The following is a 12,496-nucleotide window of genomic DNA, read 5'->3' on the forward strand; positions in this document are numbered from 1 at the left end:
CTCAAGATAAGCCATCTAGATTTTGCCATGCTATGTATCAAAGACTGACAACAACCTACTTTGTGAGTTGTAGGTCTACTTCCAAATTTGTTTATAAGTGCTATTCTTTTGAATTTCATTTATGAGCTTTATCTCCCTATACCTGTTAAAAATTGTCTTCTCTTTTTATGTTTGGGAATTCTGTGATTCCAGTTCAGTTTCCTTGTGACCTTGCAAAGATGAAGGTTCAGAAGGAGATGTTGTGAATTTGGTAGCTGCAATTGGTTAATCTGTGATGATGATGGTTTTCTTCTCTTCGATTTCTTTGTCCAATTCTACTCTAGGAATTACCTTTTCTCTCTTCTTATAGATGATTCTAAATTCTTTAGCTTCACTTCGAGTTGTAGAAGATGGTCCTTCCTCCCTCTATCTTTTACTTGATTTTTCCTGAGGAATAGGAGTCTGCAAACTAGAAGTAGAAACAAGATGTTCTACAACTTCCTGCAAGGTATTTTCTACCCACTCTAGCTGATTGTCATATTGTTCTATGTCTGGAATGGAAGTATGAATGTAAGGAGTGTTTTTGTTCTCCACTCTGAGCTTTGAGATGATGCCATGGGGGTCATAATACCATGTAAATCACAGACTAAACTTCATTTCTTTGATAATTCTATCTGCCTCTTCACCTGTTGTCCTTGTGTTGCACACAAATGGGCCCACCTATGTTTTTATTCTGAATTGTGCCTTCTTTTTGGCCACTACAAAGTGGATGTCATCCGAATTCATCATCTGCCTAATATACTCCAGAGACAAAATCCTCATTGGGAAGTATTTGGGGAGTTTGTAGGGGGGAAATTCACATCCATACACCCTAATTTGTGTGTAATTTTGATATATATACCAATCACTGGTCTTCACCTGATCTGACATATGTAAAATTCTCTTGATCTCCTCACTGATCCTAGGTTGTATTGCACCATTCAGAATGTTCATGGCTAGATGAACAAAGTCTTCCATAAACTGCTTATAATTGAATCCTTGTTGTTCTCTCATGACCAATGAGGTCCAAAAAATTACTGCCTTCTAGTTCCCTACATCATCCATCTTCTGCAATGTAAAACTGAATTTGTCTACCTGATAATAGAGGAACATATAAATCAGAATAGAGGTGTAATTGAACACGCATTCTATTGGAAACTTTAAGAACTGTTCATGGATATTATCAGCCAACAATTGACTAAAGTTGAACACCACGAAGGGCTTGCAGTCTGTGGAAAATATGGAAAGTAATCCTAAAATGGGCTCATCTACCCACTGATCATAATGATAGCCTAAAATGTAAGAAGTCATGGAAGTAATCTAATTGGCCTAATCAGGGAAAATGGAAGAAGCATATGGATGATTCCTTTTTGGTAATTGGGAATTCTTTGGCAAGAAAATCTCAAAAATTCTAGCTCTGGTGGCAAAGCCCAGCTTTCGATAAAGCTGGGTGAGGGAATCTAGGGAGAAAGGGGCAGTGTTTTCCACAGTGGGGGCCAGCATCATTTGGTCTATGGATTAGGCTATAATGGTGAAAAGAATGTCACATATAGGGGCAAGGATGGCTCTTTGGGCAGGGACATAACAAGCTTGACACCTTCTGGTAAATTCAGGGGCTTGTAATGTCAAGGGGAAAATGTAATGGGGGAGGTTTGACTCCCAGAGCCAAATTTCATCGGTTTTGTCTATGTTCTTATCCTCTAACCAACAATAAAATTCCAAAAATTCCCAGTCACACAGAGTTTCATTTATCATGTAATCCTTATCCGCTAAAGGTATATGATCTAAATCTACAGAAGGGGGAATTAAAGGATTAATGGGCTTATCTTGAGTCTTAGTTTTAGGAGGCATGACTGTAGAAATCTATGAACAAGATGAATTTGCATAGGAGGCTTACCGAGCACAAAAGAATAATGGATTGACAGACGAAAATGAAGGGGAATTATCATTTTTTTCGTAATCTAGCGGCGGAATTGCTCTAATAGAGATCATTGTGGGAAACTGTGAATAACAGAAAAACATGAGTGAAAAGGGGTGAGAATGATAGGCTCATGAGCTTTAAAATTTTAAGAATTGTCTCATTAAGAATGGCAGGGGACTGCTAGGTTGAACGGTTACCTATGAGAAATCAAATTGAATGAAGAACAGTCTTTTTGGCCAAGAATGCATTTAATTGGTTCAACGGTCATGCCATGTGGCAGGGGGAGGGTGGTGGAGGGAAAGTGGTGGGGCGCGACAAAGCGAATAAGGGAAAGCGGTTTTTGGAGGGGGTAGTAGGTGGTTAATGTTTTTAGTGGGGGGGTGCGAAATCACCAGAGGGTGACACATAAGGGTTGTGGCCTCATAGGAGAAACTGCTTTCCGGACCCCCCCCCCCTTGCAGTAAAGACAGAATGAAGAGGGGGGACGAAAACGAATGAGGTATGTTGATCAAGAGAAGGAGCAAATTGCGAGGCCTTAAATGATGCTGAACTTTAATCATAAGTGACAAACAAGATTTGTCCTCATGCGCTTTTAATATTTGCTTTTCAAACTTAGGATAAAGATAAATAATGAAATATTTGAAATACATTATCCATACCCGCACATTTGCCTTTTCACCTTATCCTTAAAACTTAGGATAAAATTACATGTACCTATATTTGCAAAAATAATTAAATCTACCTACCCCATGACTAAACTAGCATTTTTTAATCTTTCCTCTAGGGTGAACTTAGACTAGCAAACCCATTTTTATTTTCTTTTATACAGAATGAAAAAAAAACTACCTATCCTATCCCTTTTTTCTCCTATTGATCCAGATTAAACAATTGGATCAATATCATTTTCTACCTGACTAATGATTTACCTGGATTAAATTGTTGGGTAACTCTTTATTCTCTATCTCAATTTACAGAAATTTAAAAGAGTTTAATCATGATTACATTGTATGATTAAACTAAAAACTAGTGATTGTGGCATTTGAACAAGTTGCACACCACTTTTATTTTGAGTAATGAAGTAAAATTATCTATTAGTAGTGGCATTTAGGCTTGCAACACTTTCAATATTATTAATTTTTGTTTATTTTTCTTTTGGTGGGGTTTAATCTTTTCTTCTTTTTCAATATTCTTCTTTTTCTCTTTATTTTTCTTCTTTATACCCTCTTTTCAATTTTTAATTCTTTTTCTTTTTATTTGGAAATCATTGGCAGATTGACAAGTATTTACAAAATAAGATTCCTGAGATAGAATACTCAATTACCTTGAGATACTATAAATTATAGGACCCTAACAGTATGTTTTGAGATTATTTTTTTGTAGCTTGTAATTGTTCACTTGTTGAGAATCAACTTTAGATCGAGGGATTGGGATTCCGATCAGTCGAAAATGAACAATTTTACAAATCTTATCTCAACAAGTCTAATAAAATCGATGGGACCAATTATACCAATTGGAAATTCAATTTACAAATGTTGCTTGAGGGATCGAACACTTGGTCAATCGTCAAGGGCAATGAGTAGAAGCCAACCATGGTAGCAGGTAGCACGAGAGAACTAATGCAGGATTGGGATAAAAGGGAGAATAAGGTGAAAGTCTTATTCAATATTTATGTTAAAGACAATATTATCCTGCATATCAGAGACTGTAAATCATCCAATGACATATGGACTACACTCAAGAACCTCTACCAGACACAGAACACCAATTGCATCTTGTCGCTCAAAGGAAATTTGTTTTCCATAAGGATGGAGGAGATTGAATATGTTGTCGGATTCATTGCATGAGTCAAGGACTAGAAGGATAGATTAGGAGACATTCGGGAGAAGGTGTTTGATTCTGATATTGTCACATGCGTCTTCACATATGACAGGTAATAGACATTGGTTCGAAAATTTTGAAGAAACTACTTGTGGAGCTAACATATATCTAGATGATGACAAAGGTTATAAAATCAAGGGGTACGATGGTATTCTGGTGATGTTACCTAATGGTAATATCAGATATATTAAAAATATGATGTATGTACTTGGGATCAAGAAAAACTTGATCTTTGTTTCAATGATGGCATATCAGGTTCTACAAGTCAAATTTTCAGATCATATTGTGTCATAAAGGATAGCAAGAAGGAACTAGTTGCATCAAGAGTTTGTGTGGGAGGCTTGTATAGGTTGAACATCAAGAGCATGTCACAGCAAGCTTTATCTTCAACAGGACTAACAACTGAGAGTCTTTGGCATCAAAAATTTGGTCATCCGAACCTTCAAGATCTCATGTTGCTACAAAGAAAAGTTATGGTTGATGGATTACCTGCTTTCAATAATGTTTATTTAGATTGTGATTGATGTCCATTAAGGAAAATGCATAGAGAAAAATTTCCTTTGAATGTTGATAGGAACAAAAGAGATATTCTGGAGCTTGTGCATACAGATATATGTGGACCTATCCAAACTAGGTCGCTAGGTGGTGCATATTATTTTCTACTCTTTACTGATGATTGCACTAGATTATCTTGGGTATATTTTATTATAAAGAAGAGTCAAACATTTCAATTCTTTAAAGAATTCAAGAATATGGTGGAAAAGCAGATAGGGAAAATCATTAAGATTCTCCACTCTGATCAAGGGGGAGAATACAAATTAGGAGAGTTCATGAAATTTTGGAGGAATCATGAAATTATTCAACATTATATAGTACTTTACACTCCACAGCAGAATGGAGTTGTTGAACAAAAGGAAAAAACCCTTTTGGAGTGCACACGAAGTATGCTTCAAGGTAAGGGTCTATCTAATGATTTTTGGGATTAAGCCATTAACACTGCAGTTTACTTGAAAAGTAGGAATCCAAATAAAAGTCTCAATTTTAAAACTCCTTTTGAAGCACTTTAGGGATATAAGCCTGCAGTGAATAATTTAAGGGTTTTTGGGTCAAAATCCTTTGCCCATATTCCCAAAGATGACAGGAAAAAGTTATATCCTAAGGCCACGAAATGCATCTTTGTAGGATACTACACTGAGTTTAAAGCTTATAAATTGTTTAATCCTTTGACTCATAAATTTTTTGCAAGTCGAGATGTGTTATTTCATGAGCAAACTGAGGAAGGAAATAAAGAGAACACCCTTGAAGAGTGGGACATTCAATTGTTGATGGAAGAAAGGAGTGAGGACAATCAACAGGAGAAGCAACAAAAACAACAACAACGGCAGAAAGAGGAGGTAGGTGATGTAATTAGTAAGTTGAGCCCGCTAAGGTCTGAATTGGACAAATTTTAGGTGAGTCCCTTACCGAGAAGATCAGGTAGGAAAACTCAACTAACAACCAAATTGAAAGACTATGCTTTAATGTCAAACATTTTAGATATTATAGAACCCTCAAATTATAAAGAAGCTAGTCAATCTCATGAGTGGAGGGTCGCAATGAATGAAGAATTTGAATCTATTATTAGAAATAATACTCGAGAGCTAGTTGAATTGCCTGAAGGAAAAATACCCATAGGTTGCAAGTGGCTTAATAAACCTAAATTTAATTCAGATGGGAGTATAGAAAAGTTTAAAGCTATACTGATAGCAAAGGGTTATTCACAGAGAGAGGGAATTGACTACGAAGAAACCTTTGCTCCTGTAGCCAAACTAAATACTAGTAGAATGTTAATTGTTGTAGCTACAAAACATCATTGGAAGCTACACTAGTTAGATGTTAAGTCTGCATTTTTAAATGGTGATTTAAAGGACGAGGTTTATTTAATGCAGCCTAAAGGGTTTGTTAAACAAGGGTAGGAGCATTTAGTTTCTAGATTAAAAAAGGCCCTTTGTGGTTTAAAACAGGCACCTAGGTCTTGGTACAAGAAGAGTGATTCATTTTTCTTACAACATGGTTTTCATAGTAGTAAGAATGACCAAAATCTATATACCATGTATGATGAACAGGGGAAGATAATTTTTATTTCTTTGTATGTGAATGACATGATTATAACAAGTAATGCAAATGCATTGATCAAAGAAATCAAATTGCATATGTCACAAGTTTTTGAGATGAAAGACCTCGGAAGTTTACATTACTATCTAGGTACAGAAGTGTGGAGAGACTCTCAGCAGACTTTCCTTACTCAAGGGAAGTATGTCAGAGTACTGCTCAAAAAGTTCAGAATGGAACAGTGTAAGACAGCATCAGTACCTTTGCAACAGAACCTGAAATTGTGCAGAGATGATGGCTCTAAGGAGGTGGATGCTACTTTGTATAGGCAGCTAGTTGGTAGTCTGATATATTTGACTACAACTAGACCAGAATTAGCATACTCTATTAGTGTGCTGAGCCAGTTTATGTCTAAACCTCTTGAAAGTCATTGGGTAGTGGCAAAAAGTGTACTAAGGTATCTTCATGGTACTAGTGATTATGACATTTTATACACTGATACATCTGATGTGACTTTAGTAGGTTTTTAAAACTATGCTTGGGCAGGTAACCTGGATGATCGACGATCTATCATGGGTTATGCATTCAGTGTTGGATCTGGGATTATAGCAAGAAGCAATAAAAAGTATAGTGTTGTTTCTTTATCTTCAGCTAAAGTCGAGTACCAAGTAGTATGTGCAGCGACATGTGAATCTATCTGGTTGAGGAGGCTTCTCCATGATGCTGGAGAAGAACACAAAGAAGTGATTGTCATCAACTGTGACAACCAGAGTTCCATTAAGCTGGTGAACAATCCAGTGTTTCATAAGAACAAAAAACACATAGATACTCAGTTTCATTTTGTAAAGGAAAAAGTCCAGTCAAAATAAATTGTTATTGAATATTGTAAAACATGTGACAATATGGCTGATAATTTTACAAAGCTTCTTAGGAAAGTGAAGTTTGAATTGTTTAGGGGGTTGTTAGGACTTCAAGATAATCCTTCTCAATTAAGGGGGAGAGTTGAAAATAAATAATATTATATTGTATTAATGGAGAAATGGTTACATGGTTGTAACGTAACTCCTTAAGTTAGGATTAGTTCCTAGGTTGTAGGACTTTGTTCTCACCTCCCTATTTTTTGAGATGTATTTATTGTATTATCTTTGATTAATGTAATATGAGAGTGAACGCTCCAATTTGTGTAGTCTCCAGGTGAGGCTTGCTCACCTGAGAGTTGCTAGTTAATTCAATTCATGTTTTTCTTTCCAGTTTTATAACATCACGGAAGCTCTATACCTTGAAATCAACTACATTATCTAGAGGAAAACAACCTACAAATATTTTTTGTTTACATAGATCAAATTATATGTTAAACATTTCATAAACTAACAACTATTGAAACAAAACATATAATAAGCACAATGCAAACCATTGAAACAAAACATTTGTTCCCATCCAAGATGGCCTCTCAAGCTTGATAAAGGGGGACTCTAATTTTTAGATCAAATGTCAAATTACATTGATTTCAGAGATCCCAGGAGTAAATGAACTTGTAAAGGATCCCAACCGAAATTGTACAGGAGTAGATCCCTACCAAACTTGTAAAGGATTTCGATGACTACAATTTTGTTGTGATGCAAAAATTCATGAGCAAAACAAATTGAAACCTTATGCTTTGGGTTTGGGAGGGAAATATCAATGGAATTGATTGAATACAGAGTTGACGAATACTACTAAACCAAGTGAGAAATCAAGATGAGTTGAGCGATAAATCTTACTGAGTCAAGCAATCATACCGAGCCTAGAGCTATATACCATTCTGGTTGCTATGAACACGGAGCAAGGTGATGTTTCAGTAGGAAGGAAGGTGTTTCAATAGTTTAGGCACTACATTTGTAGGGGAGGGAATTTCAGGAAAGTGATCAACCACTTGGAGGGGGAGGGTGTTCTAGTATGGCTATCAACTATGCGGAGGTTGTTTTAGTAGGGTGCATGGAGGAGAATGCAAATGGAACAATGTGTGTGACGACAGGTAAACACATTGAGTGTCGTGTAGAATGAAATGCACAAAATGTTGTTTTGATTTTATTATTAAAATATTTATTAAATGAAGTTGTAGCATGGGAGATGATAGGTGTTAGTGAAATTAGAGTTCTAGATGTCCTCAAAAGATGAAGAATATTTGGCTAAGATCAAATCTAGTCCATCTATTTAATAAAAAATAAATAATTTGCAAGCCTTGTTCCAAAATAATTACACCTATAAACATAATTAATTGATTGTCAATAAACATGCTTTTCTTAATTTTCTTGTGATAATAAAATTATTATTAATGAATTTATATTTTGAATTAATTGATTGAGGGTAAACATGTTAATTTGAAATTATCTTTCTAATAATAAAGTTATGGTTTATGAGTTTATATGAAGAAGCTTATGTTTAAATCTTTCAAAATGCTAGAATTTTAATTAATTATGCACATATCTCTTAAGATGTTAGCATTTTAAATTACTTATCCACGTATTGATAAATATATAAAAATACAGAGGGATTAATTCTTTTTTTAATAATTTCATTATAAAGAATTGTGAGTAAATGTATTTTTTTTTACATTTTCATGTTATAATAAAGACATATTAGGAACCTTTGATGGGGGTGGGAAAACAAGTGGTAGAGGGGCCTCAGGGATTTCCCCCCAAAGTAGGCGATATACATGCTCAGTGTTAAATCAAGGTTAATGTGATGATACCATGACCATTTGAATTCTCCACAAGTGGGTAATGATGATTTAATGATGGATTTAGGAAATGGAAAGGTTGTTGAAGCACGAGCGATGAGTGTTGGATGTATGGTGGTAAGGAAGGTCATCGGAGGCCATGTGTGCTCACATTGGTGTTGGTTTAGCTGGCAAAACATAGAGGTCACTTGTCTTGTAGTTGTTTGGTTCAATTCCGACTCTCAAGTTGTCATTTGGAACCGTGGGGAAAATTCGAGTGGAGGTCATGTTCTATATGGTGGGTTTGGATCGGAATTTGGATGTATCTACTCGAGTTTATGGTGTGGTGTTCCATCTAGACTTAAGTCTTATTTGGTGAAGATAATCCTTTAGCTTTGTCTTTGGGTCTTTGAGGTGTTTCCCATTTTTGTTGTCGTTGAATTTTGGGAAAAGTTCTGTTGGTGTTGCATGGTGTGGAATTTGGCTCAGGAGGGTGGTCGTGGAATTATGCTCGATGGAGATCTTATGTGCCTGTGATGGATGGTCTATGGTGAAAGTATCTTGGGTGACATTTTCTATCCATATTAGGAATTGTTCATTCTCCAACCTTATGCTCCTCTATGCTCTCATCTAGCCTCCTTATCCTCCGCCCTACTTAATTTCAGCCTTTGTCTGCTTAGCTTTGGCCTCTGTCCCAAGGTTATACCATTTACTCTCTCGTATGGGTTAAGATTTTCGCTACTAGGTTCCCTGGTGAGGTGGGTGTCATGGTTGGTAGTCTGGGAGTCTATTTCCTCTTCTGCAAGTGGTGCATTTTGTTGGGGTTTAGTCTTGAGTGCTTCCACCTTTACTCTATTTGGGTCTTGTTTTATTATTAGGTCTAGTGCCCAGAAGCAGGTTTGGGCTCCTTGGTTCTTAGTTAGGTCCTTGCGCTCTTGCCCTAGTGAGATAGGTGGGGTTCCCTCTAAGTTATCGTTTTGGAATTATACTGTTCAGGTGGTAATGTTGCAACAAAGAGGGTGGCCTCATCATGGTGGAGGGTAGAAAAACCTAGCAAGGCACTAGGCCAATAGTCACAACTCTTCTATGAGTAATTCGACAAGTGTAGAACGAGAAGGGGAAGTGGCTCACGCCCAAGGCCGCTCCCCAAGATGTGTGGACACCCCAAAATCTATGGAGTCTATTGCAGGGAAGCTCTGAGGAATCTATGCCAACCTAGACATCCTTAGATAGCACATGTAATAGGAAAGAAACTAACTGGTAGCCTACATGAATAACATTCAGTTTAGCTAGAATGAAATTTGAGAGATATCGAACAACATCCATCGGAGCGAACGTCAAACCAATGGTCACCTTCGTGACCTTGAAGCTTGTGTAGAACATATCAACTTTTAGATGCATGAAAGTGATGGATTTCTTGTTGCACCTCCTGTGGTTCATCCTCAACCTCCTCCATGATATGTCGCTTTCAGTTTGTATGATCATTTTGTCTCCTTTTTCCTTTGTAAAGCTCATTAACCTGGTGGAAATAATGGTTAAATGGGAATATCTTTTGAATACTCCAGATCCCCCCGCCAACAATTTTGGTCGAAATGAGACCAGGGGAGCCATAGAGACACATTTTGTACTATCTATTTTCATGAGAATATAAATAAATACCTTTGAGAGACAAAAAAAAACATAGATTAGGAACCATCTCATTTTTTAAATAAATATATTTGAGTAATTAGTATTCAATTAAAGATATGAACATTCTTGATATTGTTAGAGATGTAACTCTTATTTGGTGTGTTCATTAATTCTATAAGGATTCTCTACCTATTAGTTAAGAGGTTGTTGAGACTTAGTCGATTGAGAGATTCTTTCTAATTGATTAGCTACCTAATTTGGAGTGTGGTTCAGTTATTTCCTCAACTAATTAATTATATGTCCAAAATAATTACACTGAAAGTGTTCCCTCTATGGAGTTCACTTGAAAAATACAAACATTGTTCATCCTGGCCAATCCCAATGTCACATTTTCTTCCTCCTTCGTCCAGTGAAACTAGACACGTGGAAAGGGTTCATGAGACATTTTCCCCTTGCCATCCTGGTAAAGGGGTTCGACTCTTGCCTAGTACAAGGTTCAACTCTCTTTTAATTTTCTAGAGGATGGGTTGGCTGTGGGCTCACTGGTTCGATTGGTGCCCAATTTGATCAACTCTCGTTAAGTTTTTCGGAGGAATGGTTACCTACGGGCTTACAGTGGGCTCATAAGTTCGAGTTTTCTAGAGGAAGGGTTGCTTGCAGGCTCATAGGTTCTATTGGCGCTTGATTATATTTGCTACTTTATTGGTCTACATATTTATTGAATCATAAACAACAAGAAGTGTTATTAGAAAAAATGCATTGATATACTTATATCCATTTGACCTTCAAAAGTTATATTTTTGTTCACAAAACGAACAAATATCTTATGGTCAGAATTCTTGTACATCGTCAAAAGACACTTAGTCCAGTAAACTTTCGATATTCACTAGAAATAACCCTAAATTTCTGGGAAAAAAATATATCAAGATTAACAGGCACAATATTGGCACAAATCAAACGCAATAAATACCCGAACTTAGATAAATGAAAAATCACCTTTTATCAAAAAGCCAAACATCTATCTTATGCTTGAAATTCCAAATACTTCATGTATTACTATATTGATCCAATAATAATTGAAAATAATCACAATAAGTTAAAATTACTTTTGCATACATCAGATTGTGACACTATACAGAAAATGGTGGAAAATGGCCTGATAATAAATAAAAATGGTTGCAACAGGACATACATTGGATGGTGAGATTAAAATAACTGAAAATATTCTCAACCAATACATCGGATGCTGAGATTATAATTGGACATACTTAATATTATCTTTGTGATCATGTTGTTTTATTCTCTTGTTTTTAACATATAGAGAGAGACACAATTTGTTTATTTTGTGATGTAGTGCATTTATTTGTGTATTTTAGTGTATTCAAAGACTACCCATGTTCTATTATAACTAAATTATTTTAGCAAAAACAGAGTACCGGTAGGCAAAAAAAGTCTTTAATTCAACCGATACTCCAAACACAAATCAAACCCCAATGTGTGTAAAACAAGGCAATTTGAGAAATAATTAGTCATAGGGTCGCTACTTGATGGGAGGGTGGGGAGTGAGTTTGTTAACTCACATATCCATTTTCAAATCAATATTTTTTCTTAGACACTTTCTCTTGTGATGTAGACACCCCGCACAAGTTATAGAGCCATTGAAATACCCCGCTTTTTAGTTGTTTCAAATGGCTCAATCAAACGAGGCAAAGAAATTCAAGAGAGCACATGGGAAGGAATTTATTATACCAATGAAGCCGTTCCTACATGTTTTCATAAATTGAAGTGGGGGCTTGATTTGGCCGCTAGTGTCCACCCGCTATTTGCACATCGGGGCAGTCAACAGTAGCAAAGGGATGGATCTTGCAGTCAGTGGTGACCTAACCGTGTCCACTGAAGGCGCAAACATGTCAATAACAACGCCTATCACTTTTCCTACTACCAAGGGATCTGTTGAACAAGCCATTTCTACAGAGATGAATCCCAATTCCTTCCTTCTCACCTTCTTCTCAACAAAATTGAAAGTCGAATTTGATTCAAGTTAAATGGTGAATGTAGCGTAGGTGTGTTATAGAATGGTATGTAAATTAATTGAATGAAATGTCTTTGACACGTCGCCTACCAAGTGTAAAAGTGAGGTGAATAATATATAAAGAGAAAATTTGTCGCATGAAACAAAAAATGTCCTGCCCCTACGAATGTAAAACCATGTTTTGCTCAAAAAAAAATTGTAACAGTACACCATTCATCCGTGCAAATCA

Source organism: Pinus tabuliformis, chromosome J (genome assembly GCF_031772625.1).
Source record: "Pinus tabuliformis cultivar Carrire ecotype Pingquan chromosome J, CPIR1, whole genome shotgun sequence".
Classification (NCBI taxonomy): Eukaryota; Viridiplantae; Streptophyta; class Pinopsida; order Pinales; family Pinaceae; genus Pinus; species Pinus tabuliformis.